Below are 25132 nucleotides of genomic sequence, written 5' to 3'. Positions count from 1 at the left end.
ATAGGCCTGAGAAAGTAACATGGGGTGATTGTGAACAGTATGCTCAAGCCATACTCACAATAAAAAGGCACTGATGCTCTTGAGAATCTATATGCCTATATGCATGCATAGAGCATAGTTATATGTGACCAAACTTGCTTTGAGTGACTGATGTTTAGGGGATATTATTGGGAGTTCAATGTTATCCATAGACACTAATCAGAGAAGAGAATAGTCCCCCGTAGAACATTAGGTGTTACCTTGTCATATAGCAATAACCTTGTCAACAATTAAAGAGCTGCAGTAAAAATGAGAGGTTGAAGTAATTTAGACTAATTAGGCAAAAAGTAGCTTCCATAAGACAGCAAAAAAGAAAAATGAGGGCTAAATGCACCTCTATTGCTTTGCACTGCAAAAGGGGCCAGTTTGGAGAGAAAGGAGCACAAAGCAGATGCCAGGACTTGGCTTCTCCATCAACAATGCTGCGGACAACCAACAGACTGATTGAGGTGCCTGTGTCAGAATGAAGCCGCAAAAGTCTCTCCGTGTCATGTGAGTGTGTGTGCACGCATCTCTCTCTCTCTCTAGAAGAAGAAGAAAACAGGATGCCCTGACCTCTACCAGGATTCAGCGCTGTTTCACTTGTGTGTAATAAAACCCTCAGCATGTCACTTACAGTCCTCCTAGCATAGGAGTACATTTTACTTGGGGCTTCCACATACACTAGGAGGAGAGATGCCGCTGGGGATTCCTACAGCTGTGCTTTTGTCTCCTTTCCACTGATCAGTGTTAACATTGAAACAGAGCTACTTCCTGCTATTCATTTTTCCACCTAGCTGCAAAGCCTACCAGGCTGCAGTAGAACGGCCAGCTGCCTTGCCTAAAATGGAATTGAGGGAGAAGAGGGTCAAGGAACAGCTGAAGGAACTAGACGTCAGTAGAGAATTCAAGTTTGCATATGTAGCTCAAGATTTGACAACATTGGTGAAGCTACTGTATCACCCTGAATGAAAGTGCTAATTTCATTCTGCACATAGTGAAGCTTCTCTCTCTCTCTCTCTCTCTCTCTCACACACACACACACACACTCAACAGCCACTCCTGAACCCAGAGGTAGTACCATTTTGTCCTTAATCCATATCAATAATTGCCCATTAAGTTCAGCTTCTACTAACAGTTTGCCTGCACTGAAACAGGATAATTTAGCTGTAAGTGGCAAGGGATGTAGGAGTGATAGTGGACAACAAACTAGATTTGTTTTTGCAACATGATATGGCACTAAAAATATACTAGTATGGTCTGAGGTGAATATTGAAAGTGATCCAATAATATAGCAAAAATGTCTTAGTAGCTCTGTAGCGGTCTAGTGAGAGCTCACCTAGATACCTCAATACCAGAAAAATATTGCTGAGTTGGAAGATATTTATAGAAAAGTGCAGGTGAATGAATTGATTTATAAGGAGAGTTAAATGTTTATACTTTAGGTAAGCAACAACTAGAACAAAATGGGTCTAAACTTTAGAACAAAAAGTGTTTTCATCAAAAGACCTTTGTTTAAAAAATTGAAAAAAATTAATGACTAATTTTTAATTGCAATATTTATTCAAATGTTGAAAATATTTAAGCTTTTCATTTACCAAATTTTCCATAAATGAAAAATGTTGGGAATTGACAATATCCATAAAAATTCTGATTAAAAATTTTGCATTTTTAAATCTCCTGACATATGAACAACTTTGAAATTCCAAAATATTTTGTGGCATTTTGCCCCCTATTTTGGACAGTTCCACTAAGGATGGATACACACTGGTGATAAGAAACATGATGGTAATGAGGAAGTTGATGGCTAACACTTCAGGTTGTTCTACAATGGATGGTGTGAGTATATGGATGTTCAGATGTACATTCTGTAGTATTTCTATCTACCTTACTGAGTTCCTATGGTATGAGTGTTGCAACTGTGCACATCGGGGTTCCCAACTATATAATAATTTGAACAACACTGGATCTGATCTTCGGACAAGAACCTGTCAACCCTCAAAATGATAACTGGGGATTCTTAAATAATCAATTTAATGAATACATAATCTAAAGATCGGGCTACACCCAAAAGCACGCTTTGTGTCAAACAGGAGAATGTGAAGAGAAGGTACAGACAGGGAAGATGAACAGATGAAATAACTGGGTAGAAGAGTATCCAAAGACCCTCAATTTCCTAAAATTAAATGGATTTGAAACTTATATCTTGAGCACTTAATGCACCAAGGGAACACATGATATTGAAGTCTTGAGAAGATAAATAACTTTTCTTCTCAGTCCCATTAAGTGCCCTGTTGAAACACTTGTGGAATGCAAAAAAACAGAATTGAGGTGATGTTGTCCCATTGCTAAAGGCAACTTAGGATAATTGCACTCTCACTGTCTGGCTGATGAAGCTTGTTCAGGACAATGTGTGAACACTGAACTGGCCCCTTGCTCTAGGACACAATCAATACTAAATTAGCCTTTAATTACAAGTCTTTTCATTATTCAGTGTTGACTTATGGCGTGAAAGCAGCAGCTGTAAATCTTTCCCAAGCCGTAGCTTTGATTCCTGGTATTCCTCCACCACCTCCTTGTGCAGGAAAACATAAAACCTCTATTGGACATCATTTCATAATCTTACAAGGCTAATCTGAGATAGATGCTGCTGCTCAGCAAGAGTAATAATAAATTTAAAAGCTTCTAGCTGTTCTAAGGTTGCATTACAAGGTAGAAAGTGAGTTGTCTGAAGTGAGAGAGCAGATCCTAATCAATTTCACGGTAGTTGGTAAATTATTCTGATGTCCAAATCATGCAGACTCCTACCTGAATTTCGACAAATTGCTCTGAAACTGTTTGCATGAACTACAGCACTGATTCACAGTCCCAAATCCAAACTCTACTTGAAACCTATAGGGGACCTAAACCTCTCTCTCGCCTCAGCTAACCTGTAATAAAATACTGTTCTGTGGCTCTCATTGATAATATATCTGTGTATGAGGATGCTGCGTTGTCCTGTGTTACTGTAAACATTCATTTGCATACATTGGAGCTTTGATATATTCCTCTCTCTCATGTTTATACTGTAAAGCAAAACTTAAAGAAACAAAACTGAACTTTTATTATTTGTATTATTGTAGCACCTAAGAGACCTAATCATGGTCCATTTACTCACCAAGCCCACATTGTGCTAGGTGCTGTACAAACACAGAACAAAAAGATATAGTGCCTAATCCCGAAGACCTTTTATTCCAACTACAAGACAAGAGACAGCAGATAGATAGAGACAGAAGGAGAAGCACAAGGAAACTGAGATTGGTCAGCATGATAGGTGGTGGCAGCAACGCCCCAGTGGCCTAACCATTATCAAGTGTTTTTGTAGGCTTCATGGCAGAGGAATTTTTAAGGGTGATGGTTGGAGAGTAACAAACATTGCTGAACTTTCAAAGTAGTTTGCCAGGTTTAAACCTTGTGATATTTAATACGCTTGTGACCTCCACCTGCTAAAAAGCCCTCATATGGAGCGATATTTTGTTTTAAAATAATTTCACTATAGTTCATACTTCAGTTACACTGCTGTAGTTCATGAAATTCTGCTTCTTTTGTGTCTTTCCTTTTGCAGGTGCCTCCTGCCCTTACAGGCTCTGTCTAGTGCCCACAGTTTACTAAGTCAAGGATAATCAACCATTTTTTGTCAAGGCCAAATTTCTTGGTCAAGATATCATCAAGGTCCTGATTCCAGAGAAAATAACTGGGGGAGGGGAGGAAGCCAACACCCCCCCCAATAATGATAAGTAAATAAAAAAATTTCAGGGTCCATTCAAAAGCATCCGGCGATCCGGATTTGGCCTGCAGTCCACCTATTGACTACCCCAGTTTACTTAATGTAATGTGCGAACCTCAAAAAAGATTTGGAGGTTCAACTGAGACAAGAAAGCTAAAGTCTGGGTACTTCATTGACTCTTATCCCAACCATTCTATTCTGTCAATTGGGCAGTGGGATCAGAGCATGAACAGTGGAACCATCACTATGGTATCTCAGAACACAACCTCTCCAAACATCTGAAGTCTACAAATCTGGTCAGGTAATCTCACGAGAACCATTTTTCTTGTGTGATGTCCACTGTTCCCTTCTTCACTTAGGGTCAGGACTACCACAAAACCAAACTTGGTTTTTTTGGCATTTCCACTTTCACTGAAAACCAGGAAGTAGAGGCGTGCGAAAAAAATTGTTTTTAAAAAATTAGCCAAACTTTGTGCATCGAACAGAAGGAGTTTGAGCATCAGGTTGTGTTTGATTCTTATTACAACTAAACTGGTTTACACAGGTCTATATTCTTATTTGTGTGGCTAAATGTTCAATGGAATGCATATCTAAACACTGGATAACATGTGAAAGAAACAACTTTCCACTGAAACAAGCTTAGCACAGCTTCTACTGTCTTAGCCCAGAGATGGCTCCCTTTGGCTCACCCTCTAGAACTGCAATATATGGTTTGAAAAGATTCATTTTGACTCTTTGCTACCACAGAGGGCAGAGCATACTGTACGGTCTAAGGCCTTTTTCCATAGTCACATTAGGACAACAACAGCCATGAGCTAAAAAGCAGAAAGTCAAATCCTCACATTCCACCCAAATTACATTAAAACAATGAAATACCAGGCTGTTAAGAAGGTGCTCCTGTCCTAAGAGTGCCCACCATCTCCAGATAAAGAAACAAGATCAGAACTGCCAGACCTCACCATCCTGCCAACCACACCGTGCAGAAGCCGGAGGAATCCTGGATGACCTGATCTTGACTGGCCACCATGAAAAAGTTCATCTGCCTTATTGGGAGTGGTGAGCATTGTGTGCTTAGCATGTGTATTCTGTTTTGGTAACTGTTAATAAATGGAGATTTAGAATATAACTGCGTAAGGCTCTTTCACTGGTAAAAGGCTCTGCAAACCCACAGGAGATTATGCCCTGATCCCTAGGAACTGGGTAAGTGCAGGTGCCTTCCAGCCAGAGCCCTAGGAACTGGGAAAGAGTGGGGATGCCTAAGTTAATCAGGTTATGCTTTGAGCCCACAGAAGGGTAAAGGTGGGTTGTCCTTGAGTCTGAAGGTAACAATACATGAGCAAATCCTGCCTCCTTTCCCATGGCCTAAAGGATGCTAACTGCCTGAGAACCTTCCAAAGCTGTATGGAGTGGGGAGAAAAAAAAATTAGGGAACCCAGCTAGGTGGGGATTTCGGAAGTGTTTGGAAGGAGAGAAATGCACCAGAGGAGGAACAGAGGGTGCAGGTTCCGGATTGGCCTCTATGCATAACAATTTTTTTATGAAAGCAGGGACACAGGAGCCTGAGGAGCTATTGCACTCATTACTACAAAGCAGTATGAGTGGGGGTAGCATTCAGTTCTCCCCAGTTCATCCAAGCCCCTGAACCACACCTGACCATTTGGGCGTGGTGTTGGAGAGAAGCTCTAACCCATCAATAGCAACTCTGACTTGGAGATGGAGGATTCTGAAAAGTGGTCAAAGATAACCTGTTGTAGTCATCTTTTGTGGCAGTATCACTCAGACATGGCAGGTTTATTATTACTGCACTGTGCTGCTTTCCCTATTATATAACATCATAATGACAACTCTCTTAAAAATAAATCAATCAATCCCTGTGCTGGAAGCTTATAAATCATACACTACTGTGCATAGCCCAGCAACAGCATTTCAAGGATTAGTGTCTTGCCTTTCTTAATCACTTTTTTCAATTACCAAAAGCAGACAGACCATGCTAACAAATCGCTTGCTAGAATTTCATTTTTTCCTGAAGTTAAAATAGTTTGGCAGTGTGTCTACAAATGTACAAACACAATCAAAGCCAAACATTTGGCACTTGGATAATTTTAAACCAACTCTTAAATATTTGGTTATGAAAGATGCTCCTAACGTGAAGGTATTTTACCCCTTCTTTCAATTCAGTCATTTTTGCCCCCAGCGAGTTCCACTCCTATAGACACAGGGATTTACAAGTCAAGAGACAATCCATAGGCACATTCTTTGCTCTCTCTTTAGCAGTGAGAAGAAATAGGTAGCCCATACTCACTCATTAATTGCTAAAATGTATTCCACTTTCTTATATCAGCAATAATTTACATTTAGTATCAAATCCATTAACAAGTTTCATAGCTAAGCACTGTGTAGAATTCAAGCACAGACATGAAATTCAATTGAAGTGTTGTGTAGGGCTTTATTCAGCTCTCTGGCCTCTAGGAAAGAACTCAAACAGCTAGAGAAATTTATGCTTTAACTTAGGGTGACCAGATGTCCTGATTTTATAGAGACAGTCCTGATTTTTGGGTCTTTTTCTTATATAGGCTCCTATTAGCCCCCACCCCCTATCCCAATTTTTCACACTTGCTGTCTGGTCACCCTACTTTAACTAAAGCTAAAGCTAATATAATGCCTAACCCTCACTATGCAGATCTGAGGAGCACAAGTACCTATTAGCAACTGTCACTGTGTCTATTAATCTCTCCCTAGGCTAGATCAACTAGCTCCCATGCTTTCCCTCTAACAAAGGGGAGGGCAAACAGGGCCGCTATATACAGGGTTCATAGCTCCGCCCTTATCCCAGGTGTTTGAAGGAGAAAGAGATGGAGTCTGCCTTCAGCCCAACCCACCATTAACATTCAGCGGGAGTTGGCCTCCTCCAGCTGCCTGAGTAAGGGGGAAAGGGCTAATAGAAATTCACCACTTCCTTCTTCCTATCTCAGATGTGTACGTTTGTTTGGGATTCAGTCAGGCCAACCCTGTTACAACCAGAGCAGGGGACCTGATCCTTCCCTACCTCACAAGGTGCTGTGAGGATAGCATGTAAAAGATTGGGAGATGCTACAGTAAATGGGAGGCAGTTAAGTACATTAGATAGCTTCCTTCTGACAACTTTATTTTTCATCCTAGGGCACTGAAAAGCCTGGGTTTGTTTTCCTAGCCTCCAGCCCAGCAGGCCACAATGAAATTACCAACACTTGCCCATGCTAACACAGCACACCTGTCGGCTGTTAAGTTAGGATTTTGGCTGACCCAAGCTGCCAGGTTTCTGGGAGACCTTCTCTGTTTCCTAAGTCCTGGGATGAGGGCTTGTAGGAATTTGAGGGTGTGACAAGAAATCTACCTTAGCTGTGCACTGCAGAGTTGGTGAGCAAATCTTCTAACTCTTCTATCAAATCACCACAGAACCAACAATAAACAAGAGACAAAAGGGTGGATTTAACCTTTTGCTACCTAGAGAAACCTCTTGGAGAGTTTGGGGAATGTGTGTGAATGGTGTTTGCCTGTGGTGAGACTCCCAGGTATACAGGATGGGGAGAGAACAGCATTCACTGTCTTTGCTCACAGAACTTCTGCTTCCAAGCCCCACCCTATCAGAACATCAGAGGCCACTCTCTGATCTTTGTGGGAACCCTTCCTTTATCAAGTGCTGCACATCAAGGATAATAAAAGAAATACACAGAGATGTTTTAGAGTCACTTTCCAGATGTGAGAGAAAGGAAATATGTGCAAGGACAGACAGTTCCCTTCCTGTAGTGCTGAGTCACCCCGCCCACATACCAGCAACTTACCCATCCCTAGACACTTTCTAGTTTCTTTCTGAGTGTGATGTGTAACACAGCCAAACCAGCACACAACTTCAATATAGAATAGACTACCAGGGTTGGAAGGGACCCAGGAGATCATCTAGTCTAATTCCCTGCTCAAAGCAGGACCAATCCCCAGACAGATTTTTGCCCTTGATGGCCACCACAAGGATTGAACTCACAACGCTAGGTTTAGCAGGCTAATGGTCAAACCACTGAGCTATTCCTCCCTGCCCTAAGCTTGTAACTCCCTAGTCAGTGTGTGTTGTGTATGTCTGCCTCTATGCCTGATTCACAGAGGACAGGGGACTGTTACAGCCGCCAGGCATCGAGCCTGAATCTTTAGTTGAAGTGGTAGAAACCCCTGATTTTTGGCTCTGAAGATCCCCAGTGTGTCAGCCTACATTGTGGCCATGACAAATACACAGGACCTGATTCTCTTTTGTGATACAACCCATTTACACCATGCCAGTAACACACTGGGGCTGTAACACTGGCACATCGGACCTCCCTGGAATTCCCTGAGTGCATCTCTATGCCACCCTACTGCAGGGGCATAGCCAGGAGAAAGTATATGAATGCTGCACTCCAGTTATTCTCAGCTACTGCACTGGCCCTTTGGGGCCATAGGAAGCCAGGTGTAGAAGAAGTCTAAAAAGGCGGCTACAATTTTTATCTGGGGCAGACCAAGCCTCGGCCAGGCCCAGAATACTCTTTGCCACATCACCCTGTTTTGGCAGAGCTCAGCTGGGAGAGATGATCAGAATGAAGGTGGTCAGGGGGGGTGGACAAAATCAGGCAAAAATCACAAGGAAAATCAAACTCCAAATGTGCACGAATAGACTCAGGTCCCAAAACGTATGCAAAAGAGAGTAAAAAGTTAGAGCACAGTTCTCCACTGACACATTGTGAGGATTTGATCTCCCCTCATTTTTGTTAGCCTTGTCCGTCTCCCTTTGTTAAGTTACTGTAAAGATTTACTTTTCCGAAGTTTGAGGATTTTAATGGGAAACCTGAAAAAAGAAAGAGAAACATTTTATTGTACACTCAGGGAGGAAAAAAAGCACAGTTTTGACATAATAAAATGTTAGATGAGTTTTTAAACTGTACTTTTGAGACATATAACTCAGAACTGTACATCCAGCCATGCATTATCATGAATGAAGTTGAATCAACTATTTACAGTGTTCCCTGACAAATTTAGCTCCTTTTTTCTCCCCTTATGAACAGACTTTGATTTTAACCAATTTACTTATTATGTGTAATTGTTTGTCAAACAGCTGGTGTGAATGCATTTCAGCCTAAGGGTTGTTCCCAAACTATTCACAATTATTCCTATTTCATATTTATTATTCAGAGTGTATGATTGGCCACGTAAGTCCCATGGCATTGTTTCTAATCTCTGCTAGCAGACCTGAACTTTTGTAAAAGGAGGAATGAATTCTTGTAGATACTCTCCTAGTCATGTGTGAATAGGACTATTCATGCAACTGAAAGCCCATTCTCCAAACATATGTGCCAAAACAAACAAACAAACAAAAACACCCCACCCTCCTTGAACGAATGTGTGATCGAAAAGGGGCATGACCATGAATTGAAACATGATTCACAGTTTGCAAAAATGTTTTTGAATGAATGTTTCCAGTATTTTGCCTTCTTTGTGTGTAGCTTCCAGGAAGGCAAAGAAGGTATGTCTGAAGAACTGCAAAGGCTGCAGTTGCGTATCTGTGGCTTACGCCACTTACTACACTTACCGGCGTTCGTGCGGTGGCGGTGAGTTTCGTCGCTCGCGAACTCTCGCGTCTGATCTTCGCGATCGAAGCGCTAGTCGAAACTCCACTCTCTCACCCTCACAGGCAGGCAGAGAGCGTGCGACCTTGCCGAGGCGCGGAGGTTTCGCGTTCGGCGTCTGGGCACGTAGTGTTCGAACTAGTAGGTTCATTCAGCGCGCTCGCTATTCGTAGCTGAATTTGCGTACCCTAGTTCGACCCCCATTCTTAGTGTAGACCAGGCCTGTGTTAAAATTGGGACTGTCCAGCTAAAAGACATATGGTTAAAGCACAGGAACCACAGTCAAGAGATCTGTGTCCTTTTGCATGCTCTGCATGCTAACACTCATTCTGTGCCTCAGCTTTTCCATGAGCTGTAAAATGCAGATCATGATATTGTAACATGTCTGTCGCTGCCTTGGGCCTTACAGTGGTCTCTGTGTTGCACACTATGGACACTTTAGACTTCACTGCAACAAGATTAGAACCAGAACCAGATCCTCCAAAAGCACATGTCCTTATCAGTGTACCTCTAAAGGAGAATCTCCTTTAGCTGTTAGTTGTATAATGCTGTCCGTACTGGGACTCCTCCTACCTGCTTTTGGGCAAGAATACCATCTTCTGGGCAGCAGGCTTCAGGCTTCATTCAAAATTTTCCATTCTTTGACCAAACTCTGATATTTTTCATTTTTCAGGTTTCACTTTTTCATTTTTCCCTTGACCCCCTGTTCTTCCTCTTTCTTCCTCCTTTCCTACATATTGAGTAGCCAAATGGAAAAGAGGGTGGAAGAGGGAACGAAAGAGTGAAAAAACCTAACCACTGAAAAACTGATTTATTTTCTTTAAAATGTTCACCAAAAAAATTAAATCAATAAAAATATCATTCCCTTTCCAAACCTGAAGAAGGAAAATGATTTCTAATTTCTTGATTTTTTTTTTTATGGAAAACATTTACCATTTTTTCCACCAGCTCTGGTCCCTTGTACCATTTAAACATTCCCTGGTATTTCCCATACAAAGCTCATGCAGCTGGATGCTTCTGTGTACCCATAACCTCAATGTCCCTGTACATTAATGAAAGCATCACTCCCTCTTTGTTGCACTAGGATGTGCTTACAAAGGGGAATAAATAAATAAAATACTATAGAGTTGCTCATTCTGCAGCACCAGCCCCATGTATCAATTTGCACTGATAAGTTAATTTCCATAATTGTTATTCAGGAATAACATAATTTGAGAGGAAAGAGGTCACCATGGTCAGGATGCCCTGAGAGGATTCTGCTTTGCTGAAGTCAACACATTAAAACTCTCTAAAGGATTCTAGAGAATAATGCCCATAACCCAATCATTCGGTTAATGTTATTACTTATTTATTTGCTCTCAATTAGAGACATACGGTGACCTCCAAAATAAGACTTTGCCTTTGATACAAAGCTGCATGACAATCTTCTCACAGCCTGATCTTGCTGCTTTAGCAGTCAATGGCAAAACTTCCAGTGACTTCTATGGGCCCTCAGAAGCATTCTCTATACTATGCTCCTGCTTCTGTACTATGTAAATAAGTTGGATCACAAGAATGGAGAGGAAGTGTTCTGTAAGATGAACTGGGATCCTTTCAGCTCACTTTTGTCTCTCCTGGTGAGATTCTTTCAGCCTAGTTAATTTTGGTTAAGTTAAAGGACTGTCAGAGTACGTCAACACAGCAAGCCCCGCCCCCCGCAGCAGTGAATCTCAGAACCAGGGTCAACTGACTTGATCTCATGGGGCTCAAATTATGGGTCTAAAAATAGCAATTTAGACATTCCCGTTCAGCCTGGAGCCTAGAGTCTGAGAGCCACCCGCATCACTGGGTTTCAGAGCCTGGGCTCCAGCCAGACTCTGGTGTCTACATGGCTATTTTTAGCCCCGCAGTTTGGGCTCCATCTCAGATGCAGCACTGCTAGGACTATACGCTTTTCTTGAGCCAAAGTAGGCAACACAGACATTTTTACAAAAAAGATGGATCTCATGTGGGATTGCAAGTGAAACTTCCATACATCAGACCGTTTGTCATATGCTACATTTTATTTTGTCACTTAAAATTAAATTCATTTTTAATATGTACAGTAGTAAAATCAAATCAGGATTTAATCCATTTTAGAAACATGTTCTATTGCAAGGAGAAATGTGCAGCTTAGACTCCGAACGGATTAGTGCATTTGCAGTAAATATTAATGACATTCCACGTTGGTTTTATTCCCCCCCCTACACACACAGTATTTTATATGAGACATTGACCTTTCTAAAGATGCTGCTCTGATAATCTGATCCTTAGCACAACAGTGAAATATTATTGTAATTATTTGTTTTTATAACTATGATAGACACTGCTGAGACTGTCTTGACTATAACTGGGCCAAGCAGATGTAGCATTGATTGGGTAACTCTGTTATGCCCTATACCAATATTTCTCAACCATTTCAGATTGACAACACCTTCTTAGAAGTCAAAACTTTCCCTGATACCCTTACATTTACTATAAAAGTAAAAAATGTACCAATAATAAACCTATCTAATATATTTGTGGGTTTCAGGAGGATATGACCTTGCAGTGTAAACATATGGGGGAGTGAGATTTTCTTTGCTTTAGTTTATAATGAATTTTTCAGTGCCTCGTGCCCCCTGGATTGCCTTTTGTGAAGCCCCTGGGGCTCCGAACTGTGCTGGTGACAATATAATTTCATGAGAACACCACATCCCATGGTATTTTGGTCAAACAAAAGAAAGTGTAGTGTAATATCTTGATTTTCTCATGCACCAATGGGCCCAAAAGTTTGTGACGTTTAGGTCTGCATCCAGATTCAGGGTTTTTGCTCTGGAGCCGTCTCTAGTTACAAATGAAGCACCATCCAAGCTAAGAAAAAAACATGTTACTAGAACTGGTTTTCACCATGATTAACATTTGTATGAAAAGCATGTTAAAATACAGTCCATGTATCATAGATTATTAGGGATGGAAGGGACCTCAGGAGATGATCTAGTCCAACCCCCTGCTCAAAGGGGGACCAATCCCCAAATGGCCCCCTCAGGAATTGAACTTACAATATTCAGCTTAGCAGACCAATGCTCAGACCACTGAGCTATCCCTCAGTGTGGCTGTAACCTACTATAGATGGGTCCTAAAGGATGTAAGGATAACTCACTATCTGAACACCCAAGTTCCTTGCAGTAAATATAGAGTGTTATAAAATAAAAGGCAAATCAAATGAAAGATTTTCAGTGGAGGTGGAGAAACATGAGTGCACATAATCTTCTCATACAGTGGTATTAATATTTCTTTTCTTTCTTTCTTTCGCTTCATTTTCTGTTCTACTTGTGACATTCCCATTGCTCCTGGGGGTAGTGGTATTTTATAGCAGGGGTGCGGAAAGCCATTGAACAAAACTGTAAACCCTGTATATGATGGAAACCACTTCAAGTCAGAGGGTGTTGCCACGCCCCCAGGACCCATAATTTCAGCACCCCTGCCTGGGGGTAGATCCTCCACTAGTGTGAATTGTTATAGCTTCAGTGACGCCTTAGAAACTGAGGCAATGGAGCTATGACAACATACATGAGTGGAGGATCTGTCCCCAGATGTTTAAAAAGGGGTTCTCCCATCAGTCCAGGGTGATTTTTCAGGAGACTCTCCATTTCATATCCCAGCAAAGACATCTTGGTGTGCAGTAGAGATAGATGAGCTAATTCAGAAAAGAACTGACTCAACTTCACGCTAAACCTGAATCAAACCCAAATCTTTAAAGTGATTAACTCCCACTACTTTCCACCCCCACATTCTCTGTCATACCACTACAGTCCCATCTTGGCTTCAATGGGATTTCACTACTATAACTGAAGGCAGAATTCGGCCTTTTGCATGTAAATTAGATCAGTCCTTTAATTGTTTATGGCAGTAAATATATTTCATATAAAAATATCAGAAAAGAATATTGAGGTGCTGACATTTAAAGGGGTCTTGACCAAGCCTCTCCTCTTTTGTAGGTGCACTTTTCAGCTCACTAAAAGTGATTTAATTTACTAAAAGCACAGTGCAGCTTTAGCTCAAGGTCTTTGTTGCTGGTATTTCTTGCTTATCACAAGTAGTTCACAAGTTCTTGCTCTCCTCAGACAGTATTTAGACAGCCAAACCATACACAGAAGGAGAAATACTGAGGTAAAAGCATTCAACTTGCTATTCAGGGTCTTTTCTGTTGTTGCTACATATGTGTAATTCCCATTAGTAGTTACAGAAGATGTGCACATGTGCATTGATGGTAGAATAGACTCGATTTTTAAAAAAAGAGAATATGAAATTCTTCCTGTTAGAAATCTCTTATCATTAAATATTGCTTTGCTTTCATCTACAATAAGCATAACGAGATAATTCTATTTACCATTCCTCACCAAGAAAAGTAATTAGAATGCAAGGTAATTTCCATAAAATGCATTATGACTTTAATATCAGTAAACTCCACTTAAATATTAAACACAGAGAAAAAATATTAGCTAAATTATCATAGAATAATATGATCAGGTTACTCTAGGAGAAAAAATGATAAATGTGTTTTAATAAACTGTGCAAAATTATATGTATCATATTCTTGCTTCCTGTCAATTTTATTTAGAGTTAAATGCTATTGTGATAATTAGTTGGGTTTTAGAGTGCTCATTAAAAGCTTTTCTAATGATCACATAGAGGAATAAGTAAAATTAATTTCTTTCTTTATACTCAAAGAAATCCATCAAATGAATAAACAAAAAAGCACACTCTGCTGCGCATGCACACACAAACACAAAATATCGTGTGATTTCTTCCCAGCAGATAAGCATTCAGCAAAAGCCCAATATTGTTCCTATGCAAGTCAATTAAATGGAAGCAGGACTGAGTCCTATGTTGGTACTCTTGGCTCACTATTAATTAAAGAGATACTGAGTCAAATCCTCCAGTTCTTATCCAGGCCAAACTTCCATCAAAGACAACTCCATGAAGTCAATGGAACTACACCAATGTAAGTGGGAAGAGAAGCCTTTGTAAGGATCATGAGTCAGAAGGTCTGACTCTTGGAGCTTTGATCAGCCCCACTGTTTGAAGTTAATCACTGGTTAATCGCTCCTGGTGCTGAGGGGTAGTGCTGAGTTTAGCTAAGCAGGGAGACATATGAAAAGTCACTGGTTAGGCAAACTTGAGAGCTACTAACAGAAGAGTTTTGGAGGGAGTTTGGAGAGGGAGTTCCTTCCAGGGTCACTTCTATGTGCGATTTCAAGATGGCCAGTGATGGAACAGTGGTCATGACCTGCAACAGATGTGCCATGTTTTCTTTCCTGCATGAAGCCAGAGGGATATCCAGTGCATGAAGTGCAAGTTGAGGGCTGTGCTGGAGGGAAAGATTCTTGGATTAGAGAGACAAGTAGAGATGCTACTGAGAATCAAAAAAGCTGAGGAGTTCCTCAGTGGGGTTTGGCAAAACACCAATACCCCAGGTTCACGGAAGAAAGGAGCTGGCCATCCAGGAGTCAGAGAGACAGGAAGTCTGAGAGGAAACTTGGCAGTCCATATCCACCAGAGGCAATACATGACATTGGCATTCTTCATGGCTGGAGACAGATGAGAAGAGGACTAGGAGGAAATCCACACAGCTAAAAGTTTCCAATCAATACTGTAGATGATACCTCTCAAGATCCACCTGGTCCAAGGAAAGGGAGAGAGGTATGGGACACACCTTTGGATGGCAGCTCAGCCACCTGTAAGAAAAGTTTGCTTTCCCACTGAGTTCTGCAACTATCTAGGGAAGACAGACAATCCTTGTTGGGGATTCAATACTCAGAAAATCATAAGAACATTCTGCAAGGGACAAGCGGACAGCAGGATGGTGTGCTATCTTCCCAGAGCTAAGACATGAGACATCACACAAGATTACATAGGCTTCTGAAGTCAATGGGCCAGGATCCTTTGGGGATGGTTCATATTGGCAGTAATGACACTGGATCATGGGATATCTCACAGATAATAGATGACTTCAGGGAACTAGGAAGTGTGCAGATGACGTTGAAGTGATGAAGTGAAGGCAGCTATAATATATATAACAAATGGTAGAAAGGGGAAATTGACAGTGATGAATATAAATCAGAAGCTAGGAATTGTGGGAAATTGATAATGGAAGCAAAGGAACACAAGAAGAAATCTATGTCCAGCAGAGTTAAGGGGAATAAGAAGGAGTTTTTTAAAGTATGTTAGGAACAAAAATAATCATAACAATAGTACTGGAAATGGTAGATTTATCAATAATAATGCAGAAAAGGCAGAAGTGTTCAATAATATTTCTGTTCTGTACTTGGGAAAAACTGATTATGTAGTCTCATCATATGATGATGATGATGATGATGCTCTTTCTATTCAATAAGTATCTCAGGATCATGTTATACAGCAGCTACTAAAGTTAGATATTTTAAAATCATCAATACTTCCTTCCAAGAGTTTTAAAAGATCTGGCTGAGGAACTCACTGTACCCTTAATGCTGATTTTCAATAAGTCTTGGTACACTGGGAAACTTCCACAAGACAGGAAAAAAGCTAATTTTGTGCCAGTGTTTAATAAAGGTAAATGGGATGGATAATTACAGGCTTGCCAGTCTAACAATGATCCCAGGCAAGTAATGGAGCAGCTGATACAGGATTTGATTAAGAAATAATTATATAGAGGTAATATAATTAATACCACTCAACATGGGTTTGTGTAACATAGATCCTCTCAAACTAACTTGATATCTTTTTTGATGAGATTACAATCTTGGTTGACAAAGGTAATAGCGTTAATGTAATGTATAATAGCCTTATACTTCTGTAAGGCATTTGACTTGCTACCACATGACATTTTGATTAAAAAACTAACAAGGTAGAAAATTAACATGACACACATTAAGTAAATTAAAAGATGGCTAACTGATAGGTCTCAAAATGTAATTGTAAACAGGGAATCGTCATCAAGTAGGTGTATTTCTATATGGGGTGACGCAGGGATTTATTCTTGGCCCCCATCATATTTACGTGTTTCATCACTAACCTGGAAGAAAACATAAAATCATCACTGAATAAGTTTGCAGATGACACAAAAATTTGGAGAGTGGTAAATAATGATGAGGACAGCTCACTGATATAGAGAGATGTGGATCACTTGGTAAACTGGGTTCAGCCAACCAATATTGGTTTTAATTAAGTACCTATTTAGCTTGTGATATTGTGGAATTTGCACACTCCAAAATATTAGGCTCCACTGCAATTTTGCCAGAGTCCTCGTAACCCCAACAGGGCTGGGCCCAGGCTTCCTGGGGTGCTTGACCCCCAATCTTGCCGTGGTCACTAGGGTGTCCCCACTCTGAGGTGCTCTCTGCACTGGCCGCTTCCCTGACCCACTGATCATTACATACAGTTCAAAGCAAATACAATTTATTAGAGAGCTCTGTACAATGGGGACATCACAACCAGCGTCTCTGGAATGTAAGGACAGTTCACAGTCTGATCCTCACAAGTCACAGGCCTCCTTCCCAGGCCTTGGCTGTGCTGCCGGGATGCTGTGGGTCAGACACTTGCTCTGGTGATGGCCCCGTGCCTTGAGGCTCTAGGTGGCAGGACTCTTCTTTCCAGCATCACCCCTGCCCCATTGGGGTTATGATCCCCCCATTCAAGTTTGTCCTGCAGGAGGTACAACTAGATGATCACCGAGGTCCCTTCTGACCTTGGAATCTATGAATAAGAATTTGGCCTAATATTTTAACATCATATTCATTTTTCTGTATATATTAGACAAAATCCTTCAAAAATATGAGGGCCTAGGTTTTCAGTTACACCAAGGCCCCTTTATATGACTCTGACACCGTAAGAACCCTATACATGGTTCCTCAGTGTAAAAATGGGAATCATATCTTCAGTGTTAACAAATTCCAAGTGATCTTCATACCTTACTGATGTTAAAAATATTTATAAGTTCCAATACTTTTAGTACTTTTAGCCGCAATCAATTTCTATGAGCGAAGCCCACACATGCAAAGCAATTCAAAAACAGAAGCATCAGGCTAAAATCCCATACAGTAGGGTCAGACAACATAGGCAAAATGCATTAGCTATCACACATTACCACACATTTCCTTGCAAACTCTGGGTGCTCTCCTGCAACCCCTTAGTAATGCTAATAGTTGTTTTGAAGTTCAGTAGTCCAACGGACTATTCACATGAGTAAGGACACTAACTTAAGTGAGGGTCTACAGAACTGGGCCTGATCCAATGTCCATCGAAGCCAATGGTACTCTCCCACTGTTTTCAGTGGGTGCTGAATATGTTAAACTCTTTTGGAAACAATGGTAATGACACAGTAATTAAAATATGATCAATAGCAGTTTTACCTGAATAAGAACTGAATAACTAGGCCCTTAAACAACAGGGAGTCAGTCCAGTGGCACCTTAAAGACTAACAGATTTATTTGGGCATAAGCTTTCGTGGGTAAAAAACCTCACTTCTTCAGATGCAAGACTCCATGCATCTGAAGAAATGAGGTGTTTTACCCACAAAAGCTTATGCCCAAATAAATCTGTTAGTCTTTAAGGTGCCATCGGACGCCTTGTTGTTTTTGTGGATACAGACTAACACGGCTATCCGCTGATACTAGGCCCTTAGACCTTATTTCATTAAACTTTTTCCATTTATAATATTGTCACAGTTCATGGAGATTATTGCATATCTAACGTATCCTGTAACCATAATGTTGTTTAGTCTTTGTTATGAACCTTTACATTATTTCTCATTAGAACCCCAGAGAATAGACTCAGTTACAACATTCTCATGATGAATTTCCCTTTAGTTGATATCAAAGTTGTGAAACAGGTAGGATCAGAACTGAAACTAATAACAGTGAAGTTAATCATGTCGCCATAAGTGAAATGCAGTAATAAAAAGTAATTGAGTTTAATACATAATTTAGATCATTACTTGTTAATGCATTCTGCTTAGGTGTTGAAAGAAAATTATTTATCTCATATACAGTTAAGATTTCATTTGTTTTTATAATGGAATGCTTTCCAATTGACTTTAATAAGAACAGTTTGTTAAATCAGATTTTGAATTGGTGCATAGGTTTGAAGTTCATATGGTAATTTTTGACATGATATATGTAGCACATGTATTCTCCTGTTAAAGTGGTTGGATTTATTCTCTCATGAGATTTAATATTCATTGTTGTCTTATATTACAAAAATTAAATTGGTTTTCTCTGATGTCTTGATGGGAGGCAATTTGGCTTATGATTATTTTATTTTATTTTTAAAGCAATTAATAGCTTTACTGGCTTTTTGAGGCACTCTGTTCCTTTGCCTATCCATCATGGGCCTTGTGACAAGATTCTCTGTGAAAAACTTTATATTAAAGATTCTGTCAATGAACGCAGACACCCTTAATTATTTTTGATTTATTTACATTTTCTCTTAATGATTCTCCTGACACAGTGCACTTCAGTAGCAACTGTAGTGACCTGAACAAAGGATTCTTTATGGTGACATTATGCCATGCCATATTGCCAACAGAACAATATGGTCAAATTCCTATTAGTGCATCCATTAAAAATCCCTCTCTATCTCCTTATTTCTTTCTGGGATTCAGTTGAGAACTGCAGAACTCAGCTCAGAAGGGATTTTTTTCTAAAAATGAAAATAGTTTAATTGTCAAAATGAGTATGTTACTTATTGGAGTATGTTTTATGTTGTTTAGGGATTAGGCCATCAATTCAAGAAATCACTTCTGCATTTGCTTAACTTTAAGCACATGGATAAGCCCCATTGCTTTAAGCACCTCATATAAGTTAAGCACATGCTTAAGCAGCCTTCCTGAATGGTGATGGTTTATTGAATTGGCACCTAGAGCACGAATTGAAATTCAGGACTCTTGAGTTCTGTTCCCAGTTTCTGACATTGACATCCACTATGGGCTTGGGTAAATGCCTCTTTATGCCTCAGTTTCTCCACCTGTAAAATGGGTATAATGATACTTACCTATCACACAGGGGCATTATGAGGCATATAGCCAATGTCTGAGAAGAAGTTTGAGATCTTTGGCAGAAGCCTGACAATATAAATGCAAGTCGATATTATCATTACTGTGCATGCATGTCCTTTTCACTATAATGTTTCAAAATGTGATCCACAGGGTGCATTTAAATGCATTTTTATCCATTGCTTTTATTTATGATGACTCTTTTCACACCTGGTAAATTTAAAACAATGAGAGGCTGAATTATCTGCCTTGTGAGCTTCAGTGTTATCAGGTGGAGGGCTTCTATAATTCCTGACAAAGGCTTGACCTGTAAAGGTGTGAACCACAAAATGTCAGCTGCAGCTTGTAACTTTCACTGTGTAAGATTATAACTATTGGACCAACTCTTTATCTTGCCAAAGTCAGTCACAACATTCTTATTAGCTACAATGGGAACCAGATTTTGGACAATTATAAACAAAAATCAGAGTGCTTTGTATGGTCATTATTAATTGTCAGTGACACCAGAGACCACTGCTGGTTTTTCTGATAGCAGGTGATTGAATGCAATCCCAGCAGAAATCTTGAATGAGTGCACATGTACGTTTCTTTTACATTATTCTTTTAGCATCTCTCCATGAGCACTAATTTTGCTATCAGACAATTCTACTAGCCTATTCCACTTTCATTCCTGACTAATTTTTTCAAGTTACTCAAAGCTGACTTCTTCCCTGTCAGTTAGCAGCCATCACTGATTTTGTTGATCTGTTTGCGGTGTCTTTTTGTCTCATTCTGTTGAGATAGCATGTTCAAGAGACTCTCTCATTTTTTTTAAATTAATATGATAAAATCATAGAAATAAGAGCTGGAAAAGAAGTACTAGGTCAATTAAGCCATTGTCCAGTACTGTGTCCAATGTCATATTATATGATTCAAGTAATGGGGTTCCTAAAATAATAACATTGGTCTCACTAATATTCCAGGAAGATATTGACCTATTAATCCAATAGTTTGGTACAGAGCACCTGTGAGGTGCACCAGAACCATTACTGCAGCCCATTGTCTGTAGTAGAAGCAAAACCACCTCTGCACCGCTTCAAGGGGATTTCGGCCCTATGGATTCATGTAGCAATACTAGATACCACAACAATTAGCTGCTTATAAATCCGTTGATCGATAGAGGTGCATCCAGAGGCCACTATCTGGCCCTTCCCTTGATCTGCTGCCTTTCCACAATCCCCAGTTTATCTCTGTATTACCATGGGGAAAGTCACCATGGAGCAAAGCACAGTGGCATGCAGAGAATGCAGTCTCCCTGTCTGTTGTGCCCCTGCTGCTTGCATCCTGTGCATAGAAACCTCAATGGTTCTGCTTTCTTTAGAGACTCCAGCACCTTCCAAGGTTGGGGTTTGTGGGTAGTAGCATTTGTCCTTGGATAAGGAGCTCAGGATTAGGCACGTACTTATTTTTTGTCATTTTAGTCTCCTTAAATGTGCATGTAAAGGATTAAAAAATATTACTAATATCAGTGGATATTAAATATTTATATTCTCATTCAAAAATCTCCTTAAAGGTGGAGTTGGGGATTAATAAACAGATCAGGCCCCTATATCACTGCAAAGGTATTATGCAGCCAGTATAATACAAATAAAACAGAAATGTATCACTTTTCCCTTTTTTTCTATGTGCATTCATTTTAAATTTAAAGTCTTGCAGCATAAAGTCTATAAATACTGAGCTGGATTTCAAAAAAAGAATATCCTTAGAAGTAAGTAATTGATTATCAGCTTATAGTGCACCCCTATTTTTGAAAAGGAAAAAAAGAAAGTTATTTCAGTCTGAAAATAACTTACCTGCAGGTGTGAGGTGATGCTATGCTTTCAAGTTTCCTGGTGACACATTCTGGTGCAGTGTGTGTCACATTGTGTTACCATGTCACATTCCTTCTGATGCGAAGTGACAGATGAAAAACTCAGGATGGGTTCTCCCCATATCCCACTGAGTCTGTGTGGGTGTATGTGCTTGCATAAGAAAGGTTCAGAATGGGTGCTGGCTACCGCCTATATAGGTGAGGGAAAGCTAGATATTTCCTTTAAATCTGTGGGCAGAAGGAAGGATCATTAGACTGTGTCAAGTTTCTAGTTCGAGTGATACTGCACATGTAATCTCATTATCTCTACTGGGGAATTGCAGGAGTACGTGTGTAAAACACGGTTTTATGGATGTAGCTCAGCCAGTAAGTACTAATGGATGGATAATGGCTTTGTTCATTTGTTGTTTTCCTGAGTTGGGGTCAGATCTTCTTCTGGTGTAAACTGGAATAGCTCCACTGAAACACGCCGAGTTACGCCAGCTGAAGATCTGATTTGATCAGTATTTAGACCAATTTTTCATTCACTGGGTAACTTATTACTGTGTTGTCTGAAAGTGTATATGTGCACATGCTAGGAATGTCACAGGAATGCAGAATGTTTGTTTGTGTTCCTCAGAGAAATAGATGGACTGGTTCAAAAAAGTAAGAACCCAGCTCAGAGCTGTTACCCAGTCTCTAGCACAGAACCCTTTTAAAGGTGTTTAGATTCTCAGTTCCCTCCCCACCGCCTTCCATTATTTATCATCCAAATATACGTCACCTTCTGAATTCTGGTCTGGACTAAAGATGCAATTACTCAAGTGTCATGAAAGAGACTGACCATGTGACATTTTCAGCCTGACTGAAAATAGGAAATGCCAGATACAGTAAAAGCTGTTTTATCTGGCATGTTGTGGGGATGGGGGCTGCCAGTTAACTAAGTGGGAGGGAGTTTGGGTGGAGGAGGGGGTGCAGGGCTGGGCGTTGGGGCACAGGAGGGGGTGCAGGGCATGGGCTCTGGGAGGGAGTTTGGGTGCGGGAAAGGGGCTCAGGGCAGGGGGTTGGGGCATGGGAGGGTGCTTGGAGTGCCGGATCTGGGGACCGCTCACCTCAGGTGGCTCCCCACAAGTGGCAACCTGTCCTGGGTGCTCCTAGGCAGAGGCACAGCAGGTGGCTCTGTGCACTGCCCCCACCCCGCCCTGAGCGCTGGTTCCGCAGCGCCCATTGGCTGGGAACCTTAGTCATCTTTTTTCCAAGCTGAAAAGTCCCAGTCTTATTCATCTCTTCTCATATGGAAGCTGTTTCATGGGCGGCAGGTATAAAAGGCCAAGGCAGGCTAAGACTCTGCTGACCTAGGCCATGGCCCTACCGATGTTTCGCCCAGAGGCCCTGCCCTGCCTCCCCCTCTGCCCTGAAGCTGGTGGGGACTCGGCTCCAGCCAGCTGCATGGGGCTGTGTTGGGGCCAGCGGCTCGGCTGGTGCTGGGGGGCCAGCATGGCTGGGATGGACGGGCTGGGGCTCCTCTGGACATGGGGGGCGGTCAACTTGGGGTGCCTCTGGCCGTGGGGGGGAGGGTGTTGTATTCAAGATGTGGGCATACCATGGATTTATATAGAGACATTATGATATTTTCTGTCTTATCTATCCCTTTCCTAATGGTTCCTAACATTCTGTTTGCTTTTTTGACTGCTGCTGCACATTGAATCATAGAATCACAGAAAATTAGAGTTGGAAGGGACCTCAGGAGGTCATCTAGTCCAACCCCCTGCTCAAAGCAGGACCAATCCCAACTAAATCGTCCCAGCCAGGGCTTTGTCAAGCCAAGCCTCAAAAAGCTCTCAGGATGGAGATTCTACCACTTCCCTAGGTAACCAATTCCAGTGCTTCACCACTGTCCTAGTGAAATAGTTTTTCCTAATATCCAACCTAAACTTCCCCCACTGCAACTTGAGACCATTGCTCCTTGTTCTGTCATCTGCCACCACTGAGAACAGCCGAGCTCCATCCTCTTTGGAACCCCCTTTCAGGTAGTTGAAGGCTGCTATCAAATCCCTCCTCACTCTTCTATTCTGCAGACTAAATAATTCCAGTTCCCTCAGCCTCTCCTCATAAGTCATGTGCCCCAGCCTCCTAATCATTTTCGTTGCCCTCCATTGGACTCTCTCCAATTTGTCCACATCCTTTCTGTAGTGTGGGGCCCAAAACTGGACGCAACACTCCAGATGTGGCCTCACCAGTGCAGAATAGAAGGGAATAATCACTTCCCTCAATCTGTTGGCAATGCTCCTACTAATGCAGCCCAATATGCCGTTAGCCTTCTTGGCAACAAGGGCACACTGCTGACTCATGTCCAGCTTCTCGTCCACTGTTATTCCCAGGTTCTTTTCTGCAAAACTGCCGCTTAGCCAGTCGGTCCCCAGCCTGTAGCAGTACATGGGATTCTTCCATCCTAAGTGCAGGACTCTACACTTCTTCTTGTTGAACCTCATCAGATTTCTTTTGGCCCAATCCTCCAATTTGTCAATCCTCCAGTGTATCTACCTCTCCCCTCAGCTTAGTATCATCCGCAAACTTGCTGAGAGTGCAATCCATCCCATCATCCAGATCATTAATAAAGATGTTAAACAAAACTGGCCCCAGGACTGATCCCTGTAGCACTCCCCTTGATACCAGCTGCCAACTATACATCATGCCGTTGATCACTACCAGCTGAGCTCGACAATCTAGCCAGCTTTCTATCCACCTTATAGTCTATACTTTTTTAACTTGCTGGCAAGAATACTGTGGGAGACCATATCAAAAGCTTTGCTAAAGTCAAGATATATCACGTCCACTACTTTCCCCATATCCACAGAGCTAGTTATCTCATCATAGAAGACAATCAGGTTGGTCAGGTATCACTTGTCCTTAGTGAATCCATGTTGACTGTTCCTGATCACCTTCCTCTCCTCCAAGTGCTTCAAAATGGATTCCTTGAGGACCTGCTCCATTATATTTCCAGGGACGAGGTGAGGCTGACTGGTCTGCAGTTCCTGGGATTCTCCTTTTCCCCTTTTTTAAAGATGGGCACTATATTTGCCTTTTTTCCAATTGTCCTGAACCTCCCGAATCATTACAAGTTTTCAAAGATAATGGCCAATGCTCTGCAATCACATCAGCAAACTCCCTCAGCACCCTCAGATGCATTAGATCTGGCCCCATGGACTTGTGCATGTCCTGGTTTTCTAAATACTCCTTAACCTGTTCTTTCACCACTGAGGGCTGCTCACTTCCTTTTCATACTGTGCTGCCCAGTACAGCAGTCTGGGAGCTGACCTTGTCTGTGAAGACCAAGGAAAAAAAAGCATTGAGTACTTCTGCTTTTTCTACATCATCAGTCACTAGGTTCCCTCCCCCATTCAGTAAGGGTCCCATACTTTCCCTGACCTTGTTCTTGTTGCTAACATACCTGTAGAAACCCCTCTTGTTACCCTTCACGTCCCTTGCTCGCTGCAACTCCAGTTGTGCTTTGCCCTTCCTGATTACATCTCCGCATGCTTGAGCAATATTTTTATATTCCTCCCTAGTCATCTGTCCAAGTTTCCACTTCTTGTAAGCTTCCTTTTTGTGTTTAAGCTCACCTAAGATTTCTCGGTTAAGCCAAACTGGTTGCAAATTTGCTATTCTTTCTGCACATTGTGATGGTTTAAAATATAGGCAGTTCTCCTGGATGCCTTTCACCCTAATATTAGCCTCCCAGGAGATCCTGCCCTTCAGTTCCCTGAGGGAGTCAAAGTCTGCTTTTCTGAAGTCCAGGGTCCATATTCTGCTGCTCTCCTTTCTTCCTTTTGTCAGGATCCTGAACTCAACCATCTCAT

Source organism: Mauremys reevesii, linkage group 4 (assembly GCF_016161935.1).
Source record: "Mauremys reevesii isolate NIE-2019 linkage group 4, ASM1616193v1, whole genome shotgun sequence".
NCBI classification, from domain to species: Eukaryota; Metazoa; Chordata; order Testudines; family Geoemydidae; genus Mauremys; species Mauremys reevesii.
Note: the sequence above shows the minus strand (reverse complement) of the source record.